Source organism: Onychostruthus taczanowskii, unplaced genomic scaffold (assembly GCF_017590055.1).
Source record: "Onychostruthus taczanowskii isolate IOZ18803 unplaced genomic scaffold, ASM1759005v1 scaffold16, whole genome shotgun sequence".
Classification (NCBI taxonomy): domain Eukaryota; kingdom Metazoa; phylum Chordata; class Aves; order Passeriformes; family Passeridae; genus Onychostruthus; species Onychostruthus taczanowskii.
The window spans coordinates 2,243,876-2,266,896 of NW_024498795.1; positions in this window are offsets into that span (position 1 = coordinate 2,243,876).

The following is a 23,021-nucleotide window of genomic DNA, read 5'->3' on the forward strand; positions in this document are numbered from 1 at the left end:
ACCAGTAGAAGAACTTCCAGACTTTTTATTTATTTAATAATGAAACATAATGGTTGTGTGCCATATTTTAAAGAAATTATTAATTTGCCTATTCTATTAAGAATTGAGGGCATAAATGAAAACCTCCCTGTAGTCTGTTCACTAAGTGAAGGAGGTGTTTTTTTCATTTCTATTCTAGATCTGAGTGCAATATTGAGGTATGTGTCTTCATTTCTCACAGAACAAATAAAAATTTATGGGCAGTTGAATCAAATTTCTAAAGTGGTTTCACTTTGTAGAGTTCAAATATTAGTATGAATTGATTTTTATATTTACTGTAGTAACCATCCAGCAATGAAATATTTGCTGGTAATAATTATTTGTAATTCTTGCTTGCATAGTGTATCCTTTTATCAAATAATAGTACTGTAGTTTTCCTTCTTCTGTTTACTGGGCAAACTCATGCTTATCAGATTATTAGGGTTTTTTTCCTAGAAATTTAAACTTCTTCATCTAATTTCTTTCTTAAAGAGTAACTGAAAACATTTTTTTCTGTAATCTCAGTTAAATACAAAAAAAAAAAAAAATTGCCCATCTGTAAGGTCATGGGAACAAATAGCAAGGTGAATGGGAGCAATGGTATTGGTTTGTGAGATGGCTCAGGAATATGCAGACAACACTACCCATGATGAGCCTGACTCTACTGCTTCCCTGATGAACCTGTGCTCCAACATAGGGTAGCTTTAGGATACAAACAGCAGTTGGTGACTAAAAATTTGGCTTAGTGTAATGGAAAGGTCAGCATGTATTTTTGTCTTTTAACTTTTTTGAATGAACAACCCAGAGGGATCAAAACCAGCTTGTCTAATGTCTTCATGGGACAGCTTGTTCTCACTCAGGTTACAATTCCAATCAAAATTATGATTTTTCTTCATCCAATATATATTTGAAGGCATTTTCTCTATATGAACTATGAATAAATCTGTTGCAGCAGAGCAACATCCCAGTGCATGCAAAGACTCTGGAGGAATTATTGTAGAAACTGAGTTGAAGACCTCTGATTCATAAAACATAAGGTTTTTCTAGTGCAAGCCCCATTTAGGTCAGGGTAGCATGTCTGCTATTACCGTCATGAGCAGAGGTTATCTGCTGGGGGGAGATGACAAAGCTATGTTGTTTTGTGGAGTGCACAGTTGCCCTTAAGCATATGGTCTTCTGCCGGTGTTTGAGGAAGCTCTGCTGGACAGATAATTAGAAATTTTGAGATAAAGTCTCTGCTCTCCAGGCAAAATAATCATAAGAGTGGTGAATTAACACAAGCAGCAGAACATCAAGAAATATTTAATCTTCTAAAACAACCTTCTCTTCTTTAAAGTGAGTGTTAGTAGTGAAGTAATATACTCTTTGCCAAGGAAGACTCTAGTACTACCATTTCTCATGCCACAGACAGAGAGAAATGTGCATCTCTCCTTTGAATAAAATTGATTATCCACTTACTGGGATAACAATGTTTGTGAAAGTTGGAATCAGCAGTGCTAAGTAGCAAGAGATGTTCCAAGTTTGTTCATGTTGCATGGTTTATAAAATCTTTGAGTTTGTTTATGAGATTGACTTGACAGTCTTAAATCTTAGGTACATATGTTTCTTTCTCCTCTTCTTAAAAGAAAAGGAGAATAAGAGATAATAAATGTGCAATTACTTAATGAGAGCTAATGAGCAAATGTGTGTTCCTCTCATCACTATTGTAATTTTGGTCTAAAGCTCTGTGTGCACCACTGATAACTGAGGTTAGTATTGCTTTCCAGTCTCTTACTGTGTCATAAGACGGAAGAAAATATCACCACAGTGTCTGATAATATTAATTATTTATTCTTTGCTGAAAACCAGAAATAAACAATTTGTGAAACATTTGACTTTCTGCAGGCAATTGTATGCAAATGGCATTCAAAACACACCACTTGCAATAAGCTGATGACCACTGCATCTCTGGTTGCAGTTTACACCATGAGTAACAACATGGTGTCAACATGCAGTTTGTCTGAGCATGTTCTCATTTAAATGAAAAATCCTGGGCTTGTATGTAAGGAACTTGGGTGTTTCTGCGCCATTTGTTGCTCCCGCATATTCCTTGTAAGCAAAGAGGGGGAAAATCAGCTTCTCTTAAAAGAGTGGCTGGAAAAAGTAAAATTTTAAAAGATGGATGTGGGAGTAGGTACTGTGAAAGAAAACTTAATGGAATGTATGAAAGTGAACAGAGAATTATAAGGGAGAATATGTCCCTGCTGCTTTACATAAGTGTCTCGTCACCCAGTAGGAGATAGTTAACTGCAGAGCAATAGGGAGGACAGTAACTGTCTGACTGGGGCTATGGTAATAAATGCAAAGGAAAACACTTAAGAAAGATGTCAAGTGTTTACTATGCCTCAAATAAATAAACCTGGTTTTAAATAACTGCTTGTTAAGTGAATTTTTCCCATTTTATGACTTAAGCAAATTGTTATTCCTGCTGGCAGAGGGACAAGAAATACTGAATTTAATAACATGGTTTAAGGAATAGGTCTTGTATCTTCCATATTGGAAGGTTTTAAGGTCTGGATGTGATACTTTGACTCAATTCCTATAGAGAAAATGTAAAAAACCTGAAACATAGAAAAAAACTAGGATAAGGATTATAATTTGGATTCATACAGAACACTATTTTCAAAAATTATTTTTATAGGGTAAATATTTAGAAAATTACTGGGCAAAATGGACTCTTATGCTGCTTCTGCTCATGCTATATTAAATGAAACAGTTCAACATAAGTGGTTTTTATAAATTCCAAAATGAGCACTGATATCTCTCTATTGGAATATTTTATATTGTTTCCTTCTAGGATGCAAGTTTTTCCTTAAATTTCATTAAATACTCTCTGATCTCTCTGATTTCAGGGATTCCTATTATAGTCCCTCTAACAGTGCATTTTCCTGAGTGTTTGCATGTGTCATCTGAGTAAAAAACATCAATAACTTCAACTACAATTTCAAATGTAAACATTCAATTCCCTGAATGTAAAGGTTGTATAACTGCATAAAAAATGTAGCAAGGTTATAGATATATTGGTCACCTCAGTGCCTGGAAGATGATGGAGCAATTTCCAGGCACACAAAGGTCAAGGCCATAAAGAGTATCATCTTGGATTCACTAGTGAGAAGTCATTCTTGCCTGATTTGATACACCTCTGTGACAGAGTGTCTTGGTATAAAAAGGGAGAGCAGCAGGTATTGTCTACCTAGACTTTAGGAAAATTTTCTCTTCTGTCTCCCACAAAAGCCTTACAGAGAAGCTGATAAGTATGAGCTGGATGGTCAGGCTTTAATGATCAATTGAAAAATTGTTAGCAGGGCTCTGTGTAGTGGTGATCACTGTAACAAAGTCTAGTTGGGAGCCACCAGTGTACCCCAGTAGCCAATACTGGACCAAACCCTATTAAAATTTTCCATTAATGATATGCATGACAAAGAGGTGTGCATTCTCAGCACTGCCTGGACTCCTGTGTCAAGTTCTGGGCTCTCCAATAAGGAGTCACAGGAGGAAGTTTGGCAAGTAAGATTATTTGCTTGTACAAGCAATCTTTTAAAGGAAAAGAGTTGGTGTTTCAGGGAATGAAGATCAGACCCACGCCAGGGAGTTTCCTGAAACACTAAGAGAGGGGCTAGACAGATTAGGAGGAAGGAGACAAAGTTTTTAGCTGAGAATAAGCTGAAACCTTAAGAAACCACTCAACCACCAAAAAACAGTAATCGAAAATGAACTGTTAAGTATTAGAGATATAAAATGAGCCAAACATATGGAATGGGTCTCTGGGAAGTAACTGCTCAGCATTTGTCAGTGCAGCTACTCTCCACTGTCAATGAGTGCCCCATGGGGGCAGAGGCTGCCAGCACCTCTGGTGCTCAGAGATTCAACTTCTCTGTCCTCTGGACCCCTCTTCTCAGGAACCTTACAAACACTGCATATTGTGTCCTCTTGGAAGCTGGCCTCAAGCCCTGCCTTTGTAAATCTTTGTCTGCCATCCTACTCCGTTGCTGCACGATGGGTGCTCAAGGGGTGAGTAAGAGCTCCCGGTGAGCAGCTTTGAGCGAGAAGCAATCAGCAGCACTGCCAAACTGCACAGGTGGCACCAGGCTGAACCCATCACATTTATAAAGAGCTGCACTTGGCAGGAGCAGGTGCTGCGCTGGCGGGGACTCTGTGTCAGATTTAATTTACTGGATGATCTGGCTCGGCAAACATTCAGCATAGATGCTTGCTCCTGCCTAATGTTAAGTAGCTGAGTAAACACGATAGAAGATCTCTACAAGTGTTAAATAGCTGCTGAAAAACACAAGTACTTGAAATGTACTAGTGCACAAGAAATATTTTTACTCTTTTACCTGCTAATATTCCTAATTTGTACATTATGTCAAAATCCTATTGCTTCCAGATTACCCAGGAGCTTGAAAAATTCTCAAAGGTCTGTGTATATTCCCCAAAAGTCAATTTGTAGAGAAGATTTTAAGTGTGAGCTTCAAAGCCAAGTTTGAACAAGATCTCAAAAATTTCCATGTTACTACTTTCCAGGATATTTCTCTTCCTCAAAATCTGCTCGCAAGTGTCCTATGAGTTAATTATTTTGAAATGTTGTCTTATTTTTTATAGTACTAAATATATCATCCTTCCTCCAGTTGCATTTTCAGTGAAATAGATGTTGATATGAGAGCTAAGGATCAAATACAATTTTTAAATCATATTGGTGCTTTGAAGAGAACTTGAGGATGGTGAAGGGGATACAAAATTACAACAGATTTGGATTTAAATAGATAATCTTGACAACCTTCTTCTTAATTTAATCTTCTGATACCTATTTGTCATTTTTGAAAAGTGAAATTTAAGTATGTCTCACCTGTATTGTTAGAAACCATTGATTTGTATTTGAGCAGCTGCTGTGTGAGAAGAGTATTCCATCTACTACATCAGTGTAGAAGACTGTCACTATTATGGATTGGGATGCTACCCAATCTACCCAATTACCCACAAACACAATTAATTGCCATGAAGATATTTAAAATATATCATCGTGCTAATAAGAAAAACATTTTTTTTAACTTTGTGTTACGATCAAAATAGCAATTTTTCCTGTATCTGGCTATTGTAACACTTGTTAATGAGTCAGCCTTTGAACAGTTGAAGTAGATTTTTTTGGCAGTTCATGCGTGATTGTGTGGACACATTCCCTTCCAATCTCCTCTTGAATAGCAGCAATAACAACAGAAATAACAAAAATTTAAGCACCTATTTTTATAATTTTTGCTGCTTTTTAATGCCTTGAAAAGAATCTTTAGAGTGATATAGTTTAATGCCATGAATATTTTTCAATAACAATGTATGGTTAAGTACCTGCCATTCTGCTGTGGATGGTTAGAAAATTCAGTGTTGTGAGTATTGAAGTAAACAATTGGATGACATTTTTTTCCAGTGTAAATGCGACACATCATGAAGAAAATGTTGAGAATCAAGTTGTTATACCATGCTGATATTCTTTGAAATATATATATATATATATATATATATATAAAAAATTAGAGTTCAGTTGGTTTAAGTGTGACTTTATTTTTGTTAATGTAGATCCTCAGTTCATTGTCCTTAACATTAATGTACCTTTTGCCTGAAGCAAATCATGCTTGATCCTACTATCCACCAGGGATCCATTTAACAATTAAGATACTCCCCGTCAAGTATAATTGGCAATTTTTTTTTTTTTACTGATGTATCCTTTGTAGTCATGCTTCTGGTGATCTGTAATAAATGGCTGTTGAAATTTCAATAATCAAGTCATCAGCTTTTTCTACTTGTATGGAATGATTAGCACAGATTGTATTAAGGAAAAAAGCAAATTTTTAGATGCATGACTACTTTTACCCACAGCATTAGCAAGTAAAACAGCTCTAAGGCATTAAAAAAAGTCAGTAATTTAATTTGCTCTCCAACCCCATGTAATTTTCAGTCATATTTAGGGTTTGGGGTTTTTACACTGTTACATAAGGTGCCAAACTGTTGAAGATATGTGCTTTGTCAGGAATTTTTTGGGTTAACTTTTTAGTTAACAACTAAAAACCCCGAGGGGAAGGAGGTGAATTTTTGGGTGTGGGCTGGCCAAGTCTCTGGTCCAAATAAGACCTAGGGGGTGAGCACCCATCACAGGAGGCTCTGGGTTTTGAGCCCTATAAAGGAAAATGTTGATCAGAAGCAGATCTTTTGGAGGCAGGATCGTGCTTTTTATCATGCTGATTGTCCTCTTTTATACAATTCAGTTCTAAAACTGCCCATGGCATGAGAGTATTCATCCCTTCTGGTTCAATTATGTTGGCATGAGTGGCAGCTGTCATGTCTTAGGAGGGGCCATACACCATCAGAGACCCCCAAAATTCTCACAGACTCATTTCTGAGGCTAGACCTTCTGCCAGAGGTCTGCACATGATCCACAGTGTTGCAACAAATCCAGAGCCTTTTGCAATAGACTGTGCAAAAAAACACCTCCAGGGAAGATGTTTGGGTGCACACACACACACACACACACACATATATATATATATATATGTATGTGTATGAACCCAGTAAATGATATGTTTTGGGGACTCTCCCCCACTCATGATGGACCAAAACTGACCATCACTTCAACCAACACCTCATTGCTGGAACCGAGGATAGTAATATTTTTCTACTCTTATCTTTTCCTTCTCTTTCTTTCTTTTCCTTCTGCATTTTCTAAAGTGTTCTTTTTAGACTTTCATACTGTTATATTACCATAGACAATAACCAAAACAGCTACATACCTCCTTTCCATTACAACGAAATTTTTCTAAAATAAAGATACTACTCTTACAAATTCATGAGAGAATTATAAAACAGGGATTTCTGCCTCTCAACAATGAAACCTGCTTTTCTTTTTTTCTTTAAAGACAAAACAAATGTAGATGTATTTTGCAGTGATATGAAAACATGCTACTTTTTAGTTTAAGCTGCAAACAATTGGTTTGCACCACAGGCTGGGGGATGAGCAGGTTGAGAGCAGCCCTGCCAAGAAAAATTTGGGGGTGCTGGTGGGTGAGAGGCTGGATGTGACCTAGCAACGTGTGCTTGCAGCTCAGAACTCCCAGAAAGCCAAATGTGTCCTGGGCTGCATCCAAAGCAGCGTGAACAGCAGGGAGAGGGAAGGGATTTTACCCCTGTGCTCTGCTCTGGTGAGACCCCACCTGCAGTGCTGCATCCAGCTCTGGAGTCCCCAACATAAGAAGAATGTGGAGTTCAGAGAAGGAGCCTGACAAGGATCAGAGGGCTGGAGCACCTCTGCTCTGAAGACAGGCTGAGAGTGTTTGGACTGCTCAGCCCAACAACAAGCAGTGGAACTGACAGAGGGATTATTTACAGTGACAATATAATGTATTGTGACATCTGCTTGGGAAAATTAAAAAAACCCCCCAAACTTCTGGTCTCATATTCAGATAGTTTCTTGTTGTGTTCTTTTTAAGTGTTATAGAACTCTGCAGTTCCATTACTTTGTTGTTGTTTTTCTTTCCTTTTTCACATATTTCACTTTTACAGCATGCTGTACAGAAATTGTAGTTTGTTAGAAACATGTTATACAAGAACAACACAAGGCTATTTGCAAACACCTGGAAAAATGAAATCTTGTCTCGACTAGACAAACACTTGCAAACGCTCTGTTTGAAAGATTTTTTAGAATACAGTTCTGTCCTTGTTTCAGCTTGAATAGAGTCAATTTTCCTCCTAGCTGGTATAGTTCTGCCTTTTGAATTCAGTTGAGACTAATTTTGATAACCCATTGATGTTTTGGTTGTTGCTAAGTGATGCTTACCCTAAATGAAGGACTTTTCAGTGCTGCATGCTCTACAAGTAAAGAAATGCACAAAAAGATAAAAGGGAACATAACCAGGACAACTATTCCCAACTGGCAAAAGGGATATTCCATACCACAGAATGCCATGTTTATTATATAAACTGGGGGGAATTGGCCAAGAGATGCCAATTGCTGCTGAGGAACAGACTGAGCATCAGTCCACTGATGAACAATTCCATGTTTTTCTTGGGCTTTATTTTTCTCTTATTTTCATTATTTTTGTATTATTCTTGTTCTATTTTATTTTGTATCAATTATTAAACTGTTCTTATCTCAGCCTGTGAGTTTTGCTTCTTTTCCCTGCCGTGTCAGAGGGGTGAGTGAGAAGCTGCGTGGTGCTGAGGTGCCAGCTGAGGTTAAACCACAAGGGGTTCTCTCTCTATCACACAGCTTAAGAGGCCTAGGGAAACTGACTGGAAGTAAATTGTCAATGGGCTGCAGATATTCTTACACATGACTACACTGGCTTCATGGGCATTTTGAGAAATTGAATTATTTTAATGTGATCAGAGGAATAACTAATTAGATAAAGCAGAGCCTTGGATTTTGATAACGGTATGTTCGCTTATGTGTTGTTTTTTGTTTATTAAACTTTTTGTATCACTTTAATTATTGTCACATTGTTATATGAATAATTTATGTAACTGTGACAGAAAAGATCCAAGTTTAAAAAGAAAGATTAGGGACTGCTGTAAGAAGCTCAGTCTAAAGTCTGTGATACTTCATAATTCACATATTACTGATATATCTTATTAAGGCTTGATGTATTTGCTGTTTGGCTGTATGAAAAATGATCCTTATGTTTGCATTAGATCACCACTGTAACACATTCAGCCAACTTCTCTGGGGTATCAGAGAGGGGTGATAACAGAACAAAGCTCTTTTTTTTTGTTTTGAACTTAATAGCTTCTACTAAATCTTTCACCTCTACTTCTTCCATGGGCTGTTTCTGCCTTCCTAAAAGAAAGATGTTACAGTAGGTGTAAAATAAACAGATGCAACCTTTCTCCACTCCTCTTCTTCCTTTTGTACAGAGGAAGCTAGAGGGAGAAGCGCTCTTGAATTTCTGAAATGGAAATGTGCTGTTAAGTAGAGCACTGAGTAGCATCCTTTCTTCTTCAGTGCTCTCAGGTGCACTGTGAGGAAGTCAGCTCAAAAGACAAAGTTTCAAAGCTCCTATCACACTGAAAAAGTTGTCCTTCAAGGTTTTCCAAAGAATATGATATCATCTAATAACTCTCAGATGTGATTCATTGCTGTAGATTGCCTTTGGTTTGCTTCTTATTGGTTTCTCAGGACTCCCTAATTATCTTATTATTGTATAACTGTATTATTGTGTACCTGGTTATTTTCAGGGGTGGAAACGCAATAAACTAATCTCTATGTTTTCCAAATTGTTTCAAATTACTTAGAAGCTTCTGGACAGTCATAAAACATACATAGAGATATGTGTATCTGCCTCTCTGAAAAACAAGGGTAAAAATGATTTTCAGTCAAAAAAAGCGCAAATCTTATGATCCTAATTAATGGCAACTTCAAGCCATAAATATTGAATTCTCAGATTATATTAATGGGTTTTTGGTCTTAGCTTCATTGAAAGTTCAAAATATTTTTTTTAATTTAGTTTTAAAAGGTGCTTTTATCTTCCTTTTTAAAGCATTTTCCAGTGACAGCATCCCTCAAAAAATATTCTCTCATAATGTCTTTATCTGAAAAATTCCCATCTCTTGGATTTTCCTGTTTCTGCAGTTTTTCCAAAATTAAAAGCAGCTGAATAAAGAGTTTATAAAATGGAAAAAGCTACAAATTATTTTACATTGTGAAATTCTTAAGAAACTTCATTTGAATTTCTTTCTTGAGCTACATATATGCTAAAAATACAGCTGTTTTATCAGATAGGACTAGTGAAGGACAACTTAAAGTTGTGCCTAACCAGTAACTCAGAAGTGAAGCACTCTCCCTTAAGCGATTTCTCACTCATATTTCTTTCTACCATACAGCAGTCTAACAAAGTTTTCATAAGAAGGTCTTAATGAAGGCCAAAGGAAATGTTTAGGAAAAGTGAGGAATCTGTATCTTAAATAAAAGTGATTTAAATAAAAGAGAAGCTTAAAGAAATAAAGCATCTTGTCTTCAATAAAAGAGATGCTTGCTAATCCTGCAACATACTAGTGATAAATATGAGGAAAAAACTAGGACTTGAAAAGTTACTTTTGTTTATTTAGGATTTTTTTCCTCACCATAAAGATTATTTTTCTCTCAAAAGGTGAAGATCCAAGAAGCTACAAAGTCAATCCTTTACTCCTTTTTATTAAATTAAGAAACATGGTGAAAAAATAGGAGAAGAATATCCAGATGTCCTGGTAGGAGCATGCTATTTTCAAGGGGAAGCACCCCTTATGAGCATTAGGAACTCTGGCATTCATGGCTTCAGTGAACTTTCAGTTTGGAGGAAAAGTATCTGAAAACTACTATGTTATATTCTTCTTTCTTTTATGTTTTCTGTTTTAACATGACCTCTATGCTTATCCAAGATTAATGTCTTGTGTCATTGCTAGAGGATAATGAGTTCTTGTGGGAACCAGACATGGACTGGTGTAAACCAATGCCCAGGCTGTTTGTGTTTAACACACAAGACAAAACAGTATCAACGTTTTCTGTTTACCAAATATAGAGCTGCTAAGTACTTACAAAGCAGAATGAGTTGCAATTAAATCTATTTACCAAAATTAGGCTTGCATCAAGTCATGGATTTGTTTTGAGTTGTGCTATTGACATTACTTTTTGCATAGTTGTACTTGCAATTTCCTTTCTAATTAACTGCTATTTTTAAAAAGCAATCATTTATGCTAAGAGAGAAACCCCTTGTTTGTATAAAATCCTTCTCTCAGTAGAAGTGACTTCCTGAATATAGTGTACAGAGTAATTTCATTGCCTTTAATAGCTGTTCTCATGGAAAATAATTGCATTGACACAGGAAATCCAAAGAAAGTATCCTAATTGTTGAAAAAGGAAGATGACAGATTAATGACCTTATAACACATGCATCATAGAGCAAATAGGACACTAACCTGAGAAGCCTAGATTTTATTCTTGGTTTGGGTACATTTTTCTCATTATCTTTTTTCACTGCTCACTTGTGTAAAATTTAATTTCCTGGGATGATGTAACACTCATTACTTAGAGGAATTTTGCAACATTATTGGTGAGAACTTTTAGATACTAGCCCTGTTGATTTCCTCTTTTTCTCATGCTAGATTCATTTAAAAAAATCTTAATAAATGGATTCTGTAGCTAAATGTTAATACTTTCTATTTTAGAAACTAATTACTTTATTTCTTAATCTTGGTGCATATGTTTAACACCTGGCACTTTTTTGTATATTCTAGCAAGGTGCATGTAGAATTGTATGTGGTTTTTTTCTGTGCAAAAGACTGATGTTATCAGAGTTCATTCAATTAGTGAACAGTAAATTTTTTTTTATGCTGCTGCTTATCTGTATTTTTGAAGGCTGCTTTCTGATGATGAGGAACAGCTTGTTTGACACTATTTGTTGTGAACTGTAAATGGCCAGCCGGAAAACAGCCATGACTTTTTCTCTCATCTCTAGCAACAGGTGGAGTACTTGGAGTTCATCAGAAACTGAATTCAACTGTTTGAGCTATGTTTATTATTTTCAATTTAAAACACAGTAATTTAACCAAGAAATAGGGAAGAGATCTTTAAGTATATATATAAAAGTAATATCTATCCAGCTTATTTTTTTGTAGGGATGGGACTCAACCTTTGTTATACCTTTTTTTTAAACCCTGTTTTACTTTGTTTTTTCAAATTTACTTTTCCTATTTGAATCTGACATCTGTGAGACTTATACATGCTTGTCTCTGCATGACTGTATATCATACTGCATTACAAAAATGAAAAAAGAAAATAGCCATATGTCTCTTCCATTTCCCAAATCTGTAGTAATTTCCTTTCAAGTTGTAATACTTCTTTGCTCACAGCAAATAGTTCGTTTTCATGTCAGTAAAAGTAGAAGAAAAGAAGGAATGAAACAAGAACAGAAATTAAATTTAACACAACTTAAGCTGCATATTTTGATATTAATATTGCGTTATGACTTTTCCTATTTAGTTTACTAAATTATTCACTTGAAATATATAATTACAGTTTTAGTTTCAAGAAATACCCACTGCCAGTAATATTTTTACATTCAGCATATGGTTTGCAATTCACAATGTGAGACTTCAATAGATCAACTTTCTACTTGTAGCAGTTGCAGAAATTCTGTAGGATTTTAAGCAAGCATTACAACCTTTGTATGACTCCTTCTTTTTCTTTTATTTTTACAATAAAATACTTTGAAGTGGTAGGGATTACATAACTCTGCCATGCCTGTACTATCCACAAAAGCTGTAGAAGTCTGTAACAAAAATGAATCTGTCTGAGTTGTCCCCAAACACTACAGGGTTAAAAGATGTTTCAAAGCCTGGTAAAATTACACCTTAGCCCTGCACTTCCTGGGTACCTCTCAGCTCTGGTTTAAGTGTACCTAAACAAGAGGAAGGTATACAGAGAAATGAGCACTGTCAAAAAGAAAATTTGGAATCTGTATCAACCTCAGCAGAAATACAGATTTTAGGACATGAAAATTGCCTTTTTCCTGTATCTGTTCATGTAAATATATTCATACATATGCATATACACATGTTTATAGACACATAAAATATGAGTTTAGAATGCAAGGATACTTTTAGGAACCTATACCAGTATTGCTCATTATGATCAGATAAATGGAAATTATTATGAAGATTGTAGTAATGTTTAGTGAAATTCTTTACTCTGCCATACTATTGTGACAGCTACAGCTGTATTTTTAATTTCTTTATGGATTTTCTTGTAGTGCTTTCTGTTACTAAATATGTAAGCTGTGTATTCATGGGCTGGTTTGTCCCCACTGAATTCACGTTCCTGGACCATGACTTTTATTTTTAATTAAAGTATGAAGAGTTGCCAGGATGCCTCTTTTTAGGGGAAAGGAAAAATTCTATTTCCACATAGATTTAGTAGACCAAATCTTAAAGGGCAAAGAGATTTCTTTCAAAATATGCTTTGTCATACTAGGCCCTTCTCTGTGGCCTTTTAGAGAAATCTTGTCACCGTAGAATATTAATTGTTAAAATACCACCAACAGGTCAAGATTGTTTGTAGGCATTGTTTTTTTGTGAGTTTAAATTTTAATGTAATGAATATAATAAATATTGTCATAAGGAAACTTGTTTTGTTTACAAGGCTATATGATTATGTGTTCCAGTTAAGATGCTCAGAAACCTTTTGGAAATATAGCCTCTTATTCTAAAAAAAATTCCTTTTAATTTAATTTGAAGTGTGAAGGTAATGTATGCACAAGTTTCTGTATGTTCTTCATCAACTAGGCCATACAAAACCAAAAAATCCTTTGTATCTCCCATCCAAATAATTTTCATCAAATAGGCAAATCAGATGTATGTTTTGGCTATTTCAATTTACATTATTGTTCTGTAAATTTACTTTGGATAAATGAGACAAGCCTGTTTCTAAATGCATCCAAATATGAGAAATGAAGTCCATTTCTTGTGCAAATGAAGAAATGAAGTGCAAATCTATAATTCCACTTTTCATCATATCTATAAAGAAGACATAACAGAAGAAGCCAAAGAACCAAGCGTTAATGTTTCAGTGAAATAGTTTTTAAATTCCAATGAACCAAGTGAGAAAGGCAAGCCTGCATCAACTTTCTCAGTTCTGCCATATCAAATTACAAAATCTTTCATTAAAATTACTAGATCTTGGAATGCCTTTAGGAAACATAAGGTTGTTTTGGACTATACTGGATAATGTTCGTTATTGACAAGGGCTGTGTCATTTTGCACTTTGATATATGAAAACACAGTTATAATAGAAGTTCTAGAGAAGGTTTTAATTTCCTGGTTTACCATTATTTGCCTTAAAACTACTGTTTACCGTTGCCTATTCTATGAGAATTTCACCTTTCCTATCAATGAGATTTTTTCCTTCCTGGCTGAAAGCCAGATGTACTCATAAAATTCTCTTTAAAAGTTGCAGTTAACTGCCAGCAGCCATGAAATAACTCACAACCCTTTCAAAAAAATATATTACAATATATTTCCCTCTAATTTGAAGAAAGAATTTTGCATCATTCTTTCTATTTTGCATGTAACAAGAAAGAATAAGTGATTCTGCATGAATGTTTCCTGTCACACTGACATACCTAGGGGCTAAATTCACCTACTGAGAGATAGTTGCAGACTGGTGGCCTGTTTAATTGCTCATACTAAATAGCCAGTTTTATAGTACAGATGTAAGAGATTTCCATCAGAGAAATATATACAAAAGCCTTGGAAGAGTTTGTAAACTGTCACCATCAATTATTGAAAGCCCATAGCTGATATGGAGGTGCTATATCTATTTATGGTGAGAGAATAGGGTTGAGCAGCTTTTATATGACATGCACAAAAAGCTACATGGAAGACTGTGTCCATGTTTATGGGAACCTGAAATGTTGCCCAGTGTGTACTTTACATCCTAGCACTTCATTTGTCAGAATCATTTGCAGTTAGAGGAGAGGTAATACTCTGCTGTTAATAATCTGGAAAAATAATGTCAAAGGGAGGCCAGAGAAAGTTAAGCTTGCCTTTGAGACCACAGACATGAGAATTCCCAAATTCATAGATTTACAACCTTTTTTGTCCTAACGATTTGCTCATCATTGTTGTCCAAATCTTTGAAAAACTGTTATTTTTTCTAAGTATCTTATATTATTTTATTTTCTTGTTTGGTTAAAATGTATGAGAAATATATGATGGTTTTTAATTGTTCCATTAAAGAAGCCAGTCTAACGAAGTCTGCTGGTGTATGTATACATTGCACAGGCTTTGCAGGTGCTCAACACCTGGACAAACGACAACCTGGTTTTCATATTGTTCACCCTGGATACAGGTAAAAACCTGTAGTGGATTGACCCTGACTGGACATCTCACACTGGCCTTCACCACCGGATGCAGGAGAATCTCTGCTCTGGCACCTGGAGCACCTCCTCCCTTTCCTTCTTCCCTGACCTTGGTATCTGTTGTTTCTCTGACATATTCTCACTCCTCTTTTTCTGCAATTCCTGGTGTGTGGGTCTTTCTTCTCCCCTCTTAACTAAGTTATCCTCAAGGTGACACCACTGTCACCAATGATCTCAGCCTTGCCCAGCAGCAAATCTGTCTTGGAATGGCTGGCATTGGACCTATCAGACATGGGAGAAGGTTCTGGCAGTTTCTCAGAGAGGCCACCTTGCAGCCATTCCTGCTACAAAAACCTTGCCATACAAACCCAATACAAAAGTAAAATATTTTCAGTAGTGTGATTACGCAAGTAGGATGATATGGGATAACCGCACATAATTTGTGGTGTCATCTGGTGAAAGAAATAATTTAATCATCAGTGTGTTTGAAAAGTGCACTTGAGAAGTGCTTGTTGCACAAGGAAAAAAGAAATCTGAGTATCTTAGTCCAAGTTAAAATTATTATGAATGTTCCTCAGTAAAATAATTCCTTCTATACCTATTATTTTCTATAAGACACTTTTGCTAACAATTTATTTTCTTTCTACATGTACAAACACAGAGCACTTTTTGTTTTGTCACCTAAATTTCAAGTGTTCCACTTGAAGTGCATTATCCACTCTGTGCTTTCAAAATAATTTCTGTTTTCTAGGCACAGATATACATTATCTTGATATCTTTCCTTAACTTGTGCTGTTGTATCTTTTCTGATGTATTTCTCACCTGCTTCCCTTCTGGACTTTTATGTTGTGGTATGCATGATAGTTCAAACTGGTTTTACTTGTGTATTTCAGTGAATGCAGACTCTGCCTTTTGTTTGGAGTAATTTTTAGAGGAAAATTTCCTTTCAGATTAATACAAGACAAGTTTGATCCAAGATTTTGATTTGTGTGAAGGTGCTTTAGTGATCTACAGGGTTAAAATTTTCTTTGTTTTATTCTTCTTTGTCTCTTTTTCTTTGTTTGTTTTATTCTTAACTAGATAAGAATGTTGAGAATTTCTGAAATTATAACGTATTTCCTAGCACATTCTTCTTCTATTCAGTTTGCTTTCTAGACATATGTATAGAAACAAAACTCACTAGTGCTTAGTCTTTACTGGCAACTTCTGCTATTTTAATATCCCAGATAAACTACTGCTTTGAATTAGAATGTGTTTTGATTTGCTGTGATTAGTGATGTAGTTATGAGTGGAACTCCAGATGTTTGTGCTTCTTCTGGTTTCTGTTATACAAACCAAAACAAAACTAGAGTAGGGAAAAATAAGTGTGCTTACTTCATACCTCAGTTATTAATACTAAGAAGGCTTGCAAAGTATGTTTAGTAGTTTTGAGGGGTTTTTTGCCAAACAATTTCAGCATAGAAACTGATTATCATGTCTAATGTCATAAGATCTTGCACAAATCTTGTTGTCTTGAAAAAGTATTTTGCATTACTTCATACAAATCATTTTTGTTGATAGCTCATTAATTTATTTCAAGATGATTAATTGCTAGATCTAGTAACACTCCAGTTACATCTCTGTTGCTAATGTAGAGATTTAGTTGCATACTTTTTTTCTTAATGATACAACAATATATAGAGTCTTAAAATGACTGACAATTCCAATTTTCTGTTCATTTTATTCTGGTGTATAAAGGGATTGTCATGTGATAAGTATGACTAAGCATAACAATTCAATTTGTTCTTATGTATACAGTTCTGTTTCTAAGCTGGGAAGGTTCCAGCTAAAGATCAGGAAAAAGATTTTGAGAATTGTATCTGCTTTGTGAGTTATCTCTATGGGTCATCAATTCCTTTACTGAAATATTTCTTTTCTGTTAGGTAGAAACATGAGTATTCAATGGCACTTTGTTGTGTATTTCTATCTTTGTGTCCTGAAGTGTATGCAATCAAGCATAGATACACTGTCTCAAGTTTCTCAGAGTTACAGCTTGGCTAGCAATCTTTTTTCTAGAGTTGTTTAACTGCTGCGCAAATCAAAGAATCATATTTCAAAATAGTTTTATTTACTTCCATTCGGTTACTAAGGACAGAACTTCTTTAATTTTTCTGCTTTGTTTATAAATATTAGCTATAGAAAGCATGAATGAATACCTTTCTCAAGGTGACTGTCAAAGTGCTTGTCTTTGACACCTATTGAAAAAATACTTACTCAGAAGCTAAGAAAATTTTACTTCAGTTGAAAAAAAGCCCAAAATAATAAGAAAAATAATTTACTATCTTACAAAAATTCTCTTTGAAATATCTACAGCTTTCAATGTATTTAGTCCATAAGCATTAATTTGTTGTTAAGCAAGTATTAATTTGTTGTTAAGCACATCTTATGAAACACATTTGCATATAAATTTCTCTAACACCTTTTAGCTGGTGGAGATTTGCCTCCCTACCACCCACAGCCAGCCAGAATGCAAGGACAGGTTATTCTTGTTCTGTGTAGTATTTCATGCTCCTGTGTACCTCCCTCAGGCTGCTCCTGATGCTGGTAAATTGCCACTCCAGTGCAGCAAAGAAGCATCATGCAGAAGAATTTTACTGATATTATAGAGTTGGTGGGGAACGGATGTTACTATCATCATGATGAACACCACCTTTGGAAAAACATGCATGTTCTATTGACAGTATTTCTTTGATGGTATAAAATAGCAGCACATTAATAAATCAGGTTATTTCTGGCAATGCAAATATTACATCAATGAAAAAGACAGCAGCATTGAATTTCTAAACCTTTCTGTTCATCCAAGGGGAAACAATTTTCCTTATGCAACCCTTTTACTGATGGCCTATTTTAGTTCCATTTTTCCTGCTCTAAAATGTCTGTGTTTCAAGGTGCTGTTCTACAGAGACAGGTTGCTTTTTGATAGATGATCTGATGATGTTTCTATGAAAACACTTCTGCTAGAAATACCTTTTTGCTTACAGCTCAGGGAAAGCTGGTACAAAATACCCTGACTTCATTCTAAATCTGATTTCACACTCTCACCTTCCTATTCATTGTTTTTCTTATTAACTTTAGATAAGATAAAAACACAAGCTGCAGTCACAGTATTTTCCCCGAGATCCTTCCCTATGGATGTAATTTATTAAGTTTAAGAAAAGCCAAGTGTGAGAAAAAAAATTATCATATGTCTTTCTGTTATCAGGTCATCAGAAGTTTCTTGGAATTTAGCTTTTCCCCACTGTATATTCCAGACACTTTTTCAAAACTTCTGTTCTCTCTCTGTGATGCAGAATGGTCTTGAACAAAACTGTGAAGATGGATCTGAAAGTTTCCCTTAAGGGATGTTGACATCAGGTGGTAAGACCAAGTGTGTCCCAGTGTTGCCAAGGAACAGCATACCTGCTTGTGCAGGAGGTTGATGCATGTATTTCACAGAGAAGGGAGAATTTTACTGCTCTTCACAGGGTGCTGTGGGCAAATTGGCACACTGTGAATTCATTCTGTGTGATCATTAAGGCAGGTCTCTGTTGTGCAGTATTGCTCTTCTCCAAAGGAGCAGTCTCTCAGGAGCACATACAGCCAATTTCAGCAACCTCTTTGTACTTCTGTTCCATTTTGCCTTGCTCATACTGATAAATTTTTCCTAAGTTTTCTCCCAGTGACAGTCTGGAAGCATGATTAGAAAGATCTTGCTTAGGCTCATGCGTTGGACTAGTGTAGCTCAAAGACCATCCTGTTCCTCATTTTCTTATCCTCAAAAGTAAATTTAGGCCATTTCAAGCACAGCATGCAAAAAGTATCTTCATGAAAATGTATTTGAAAATTCAGAAAAAAAATCCCAAAGCATCATTATATGTCATATGTAGCTTACTATCTGGATAAAAGTCTCTATTTGTGTTAATCTCACAGCACGTATATGGCTATCTATCTTTCAAAAAACCCCTGCTGTCATGTGCATGTCCCTCTTTGTCAAAACTATCTTTTCTATCTTCCAGAAAGTAATGGAGACTCATGAAGAGCCTCTTTGCAGTAGTTAGGATTTTCTATTTCAGAGCCTCAGGTAGTCTCCACACAATTGTACTGAATACATGAACAACAAAAGGGTTTTTGTTTGCTTGTTTTCCTTTTGGAGAGTATCAGTTGCTCTTTTCTAACATGGTCTTTTTTGTGTCTGTCAGTATCTTAACAAAATGTACGCTTTCTTTAGAAGGATTTTTTTTTCAAAAGATGAAAAACACTTTGTAAGAGTAATATGCTTATTTATACCACACACTTAGTTTAATGCTGCTTCCTTACTCAAATCAGATGAAAGGACTAGTTTTGTGTGTTCCTTATTTTATTAAATAGCTATATAAATATTCCCATTATTTTGGTTATTTACAGTTTTATTCTTGCAACATTTATTTTCCTGGCTATTAGCTGAACATTTTTGTGCTGGCCGCCAAAGACTAGTGGATGATGGGAACAGAGAAGTGGAGAAAACCTTCTGAAGAAATCTTCAGCAACCCAGTTTAAGTAGTTCTCATAAATTGAACAACTTGCAAATTAGTAATACGTTTTTAGGCTTACTATTTTTGATGGGAAGCTGATGCAAAAACTCCCCTCTCTGTTATTAAACAAAACTTACCAGTGCCCATTCACTCCAATCTTGCCCCAAGTGTAGACAAGTGTTTCATACTGTTTCCTGTCTCCTGATAAGGAATAATCATGCCTCTTTTAAAAAGCTCAGTTGATCTCCATGTAACAACTGTAGCTGTGTGTGAGGTAGTCTGATGTCAGTGACCTGTACCAATTGCCTCTGTCAGAGGACTACTAGCATGACACAGCTCTGCAGTTTCTAGTACAGCACAAGCATATATAGAAGTATCTACAAGCAAAGTTTCTGTCATTTTCAGCTCTCAGCATCTCTGATCCCTGACTGCAAGCCCATTGTGGACTGCTTGTTCCCTGTCTCATGGCAAGAATCCATAAAAAATTTTCCTACACCCATGTGTTCAATGGCCTCATTAACTCTTACAATTCATCCAAAGAAGCCAGAGCAAATAAGAAGGAAGAAGGGATCAGTGGGAAAGGTTTATTTGGCCTCATTGCCAGTTTATGCCACGTTAAATTGACTGTGAAACTATGACAGTAAGACTGAAATCAGCTGAGACACTAAGCAGGTCTGATAGCAATCTGTTGCCTTCTTTTATTTTCATTGTGCAGTAGTGGTGGGGGTGGGGCATTGTAACCTTCTAAACAAGAAATATGTGTTTGTTATTCTCTTTTGGTTTTTCCAGGCGGAAAAATGAGATTTTAAGTAATTTATTTGTACTTGATTTTACCTGACAGCTCACTGTTCTCTTCTGCTTAGCCAGAAGTGAAAATAAATAGCACAGAACCTTGCTGATTTTAAGCCAGTTTCTTTTATATTCTATTGCTAGGGATTTTAAGCACAGAGGTGCCTGAAATCAGCAAAAATTAATCTGGATCTGGTAAATAGGACTGAAAAAATTATTTGGAAAAACATCTAGTTTATTTTAGGACATTAGGTAGTTGGTTTTCTCTTTTGTCTATGCTTTCATTTTAAAAAGTTCAACAACTAAGGCATTCTAGTCTGTGTAAAGGTGACTGAAATTTTTCACTTATTATTTTTTTCAGTCTATGAGTTCTGAAAAATAGTAAAATGTACAGTAAGGAAAAGAAAGTGAAAAGGGTCTGAACACTACTAATCTGACAGTTCTATTGCACACTGTGCAAGACCCTGACACCTTTTTTCCTTTTCCTTAGACTTTTCATCGATGTCTGTTCTAAGATCGCTTCAAGAATCACTGGCAAAGGTGTCAGCAAAAGCAAGTTTAATATAAAATCAAAAGCATGACAAAGTTTACTGGCAAAGTTCATTCTATTACTTACTAGATGATTAAAGTGATCCAAGGAAAAGCAAGCAAAAATCCAAAATCAATGAGTCCAAACTGAAATAAACCCCAAACTGTATATGTGGAGGCTAGGAGGGTGAGGAGGGAAGAGAAAATGATAGGAAAGGGTAAGGATAAAAAGGAATACAGAAGAACCCACCCCCTCCTGTAAAGTCCCAAGGTTCAGAGTAGAGTGTTGTGCTAAGCTGAGCTTGCACTTGACTAAAAGTTTATGCCAAAAGGCCCAACAGATTTTAAACTTAACAGCACTTAAACTTAATACTTAAGTGATAACTGAAACTGGACAATTTAGCAAAAGATTCATATGGAATTTATTTTATCACAGTAGTAACTCATTTACAGGCCTGAGTTACTACAAGTGTGAAGTACTTAAGAATCTAGGAGAACACGCGTGACAGGTTTACTATAATATATTTACACTTGCATGCACACAGACAGAAGGAGTCTGTACAAGACACACACCTGTGAAAAAGTTCCCCTTGAATTCAGTGAAGTTCTCACTTCAGACATCTTTGTGGCTTCTCAGTGGGTGAAGGGTGGAGACTTGAGGAACTGGGAGTATCAGCCCAAGATCCATCGCGGTCATTTGGTGATTCTCTGAGTACAGCCAGCTTGAGGGCTTGCTGGCTCTGAGAGGCCCCACTCAGAGGGACAATGCTGTTTGCTGCCTGCTGTGGTCTGGAAGAGCTCCAAGGGTTTCACTTTGGACCACTGCTTGCAGGGTTGCTACAGAGTATGCTTTAGTCATAGTAATTTTCTATCCTGGCCACAATCTAAGTCACCAACTTTCTCTGAAGGTTTGATAATAAAAATATTATTCCACTGGGCTTGTTCTTCAGGCAAGAAAAACAAGTCTCAAGGCTGTTTATTAAAAAACAGGGGTTTGTTGGACAGCACTAGTATCTGGGAGCAGACAGTATTTCTGCTAAGACCAAGAGGAGCTTAGGCCAGGTGCTGCTCATCAAGGCTGAGGCCAAACAAGCATCTCAGATCATAATGTGGCCTGAGGAGCTGGTTGCTGGTGATGGTGGTAAAATGCACCACCACAAGCTTCCTAACCGTTATCTCATGATATTAAGAATTTTTGCATCAATAGCTCATTCGGTATTGCCTTTCCAAAGAGATGCTGCTCTAAAGTTCTGAGTCTCACATCTTATGAAATGTGAAAAATTGTAGTTAGGAAAACTTTCTGAAACAGAATCACTTAGAATCATAGAATATGCTGAGTTGGAAGACACTCATCATGATCATTGAGTCCAACTCTTGGTGCTGTGTGGGACACCCCAAGAGTCACACCATGTGCCTGAGAGCATTGTCCAAATGCTTCTTGAATTCTGTGAGGCTGGTGCTCTGACCACTGCCCTGGGGAGTCTGTTCCAGTATCCACCCTCTGGGTGAGAAACCTTTTCCTGATATCCAGCCCAAATATCCTCTGACTCAGCTTTATGCTGTTTCCTCATGCCCTGTCAGTGTTCACAAGAGAGGAGAGATCAGCACATGTCCCTCTGCTTCTCCTTGTGAGGATATTGAAGATGCCTCACTGTCTGACAAATTAAAAAAAAAACAAACAATTCCTTATGAAATACTTAAGACACTGCCGCAACAAACAAGCTTTTTGTATAATGTGAAACATTATAGTTGTCTTGATTTTGCAAAGGAAATAACACACCTTGTATAACGATGACTAGAGCTAAATTTGCCACTACCATGAAAAGGCTGTTCATTTGTTTCAATCTCCTAGATACATAATGGCTAACTTAAGACTATGTATTTGCTTCATGTTTGAAAGAAGATTGAATTACAGAAGTGAAAAGCACATTGTGAGAGGTTTTTAAGCTTAATGTAAAATATTCTTTCTCAACTGATAAACAAAACTAAAAGGGCTTGATAGAGCATTTCTCACCTCTTTTCCATAAGATAAAAGACCTTAAGGACTTTGTGTTGGTATTTTTCATTAAGATGACAATCGATATAATTTGCTTGTTTATCAAGACACAAGGCAAGACAGAAGATTGTTATTTCCTGTAGCACACAAGAGCATCAGTAAGATTGTGATAATTGCTACGAGATAAAGTGAGGCTAGTGCATTGTGTAAATTGGATGGATTAATTTAAACTACTTAGGAATGACAGATTTG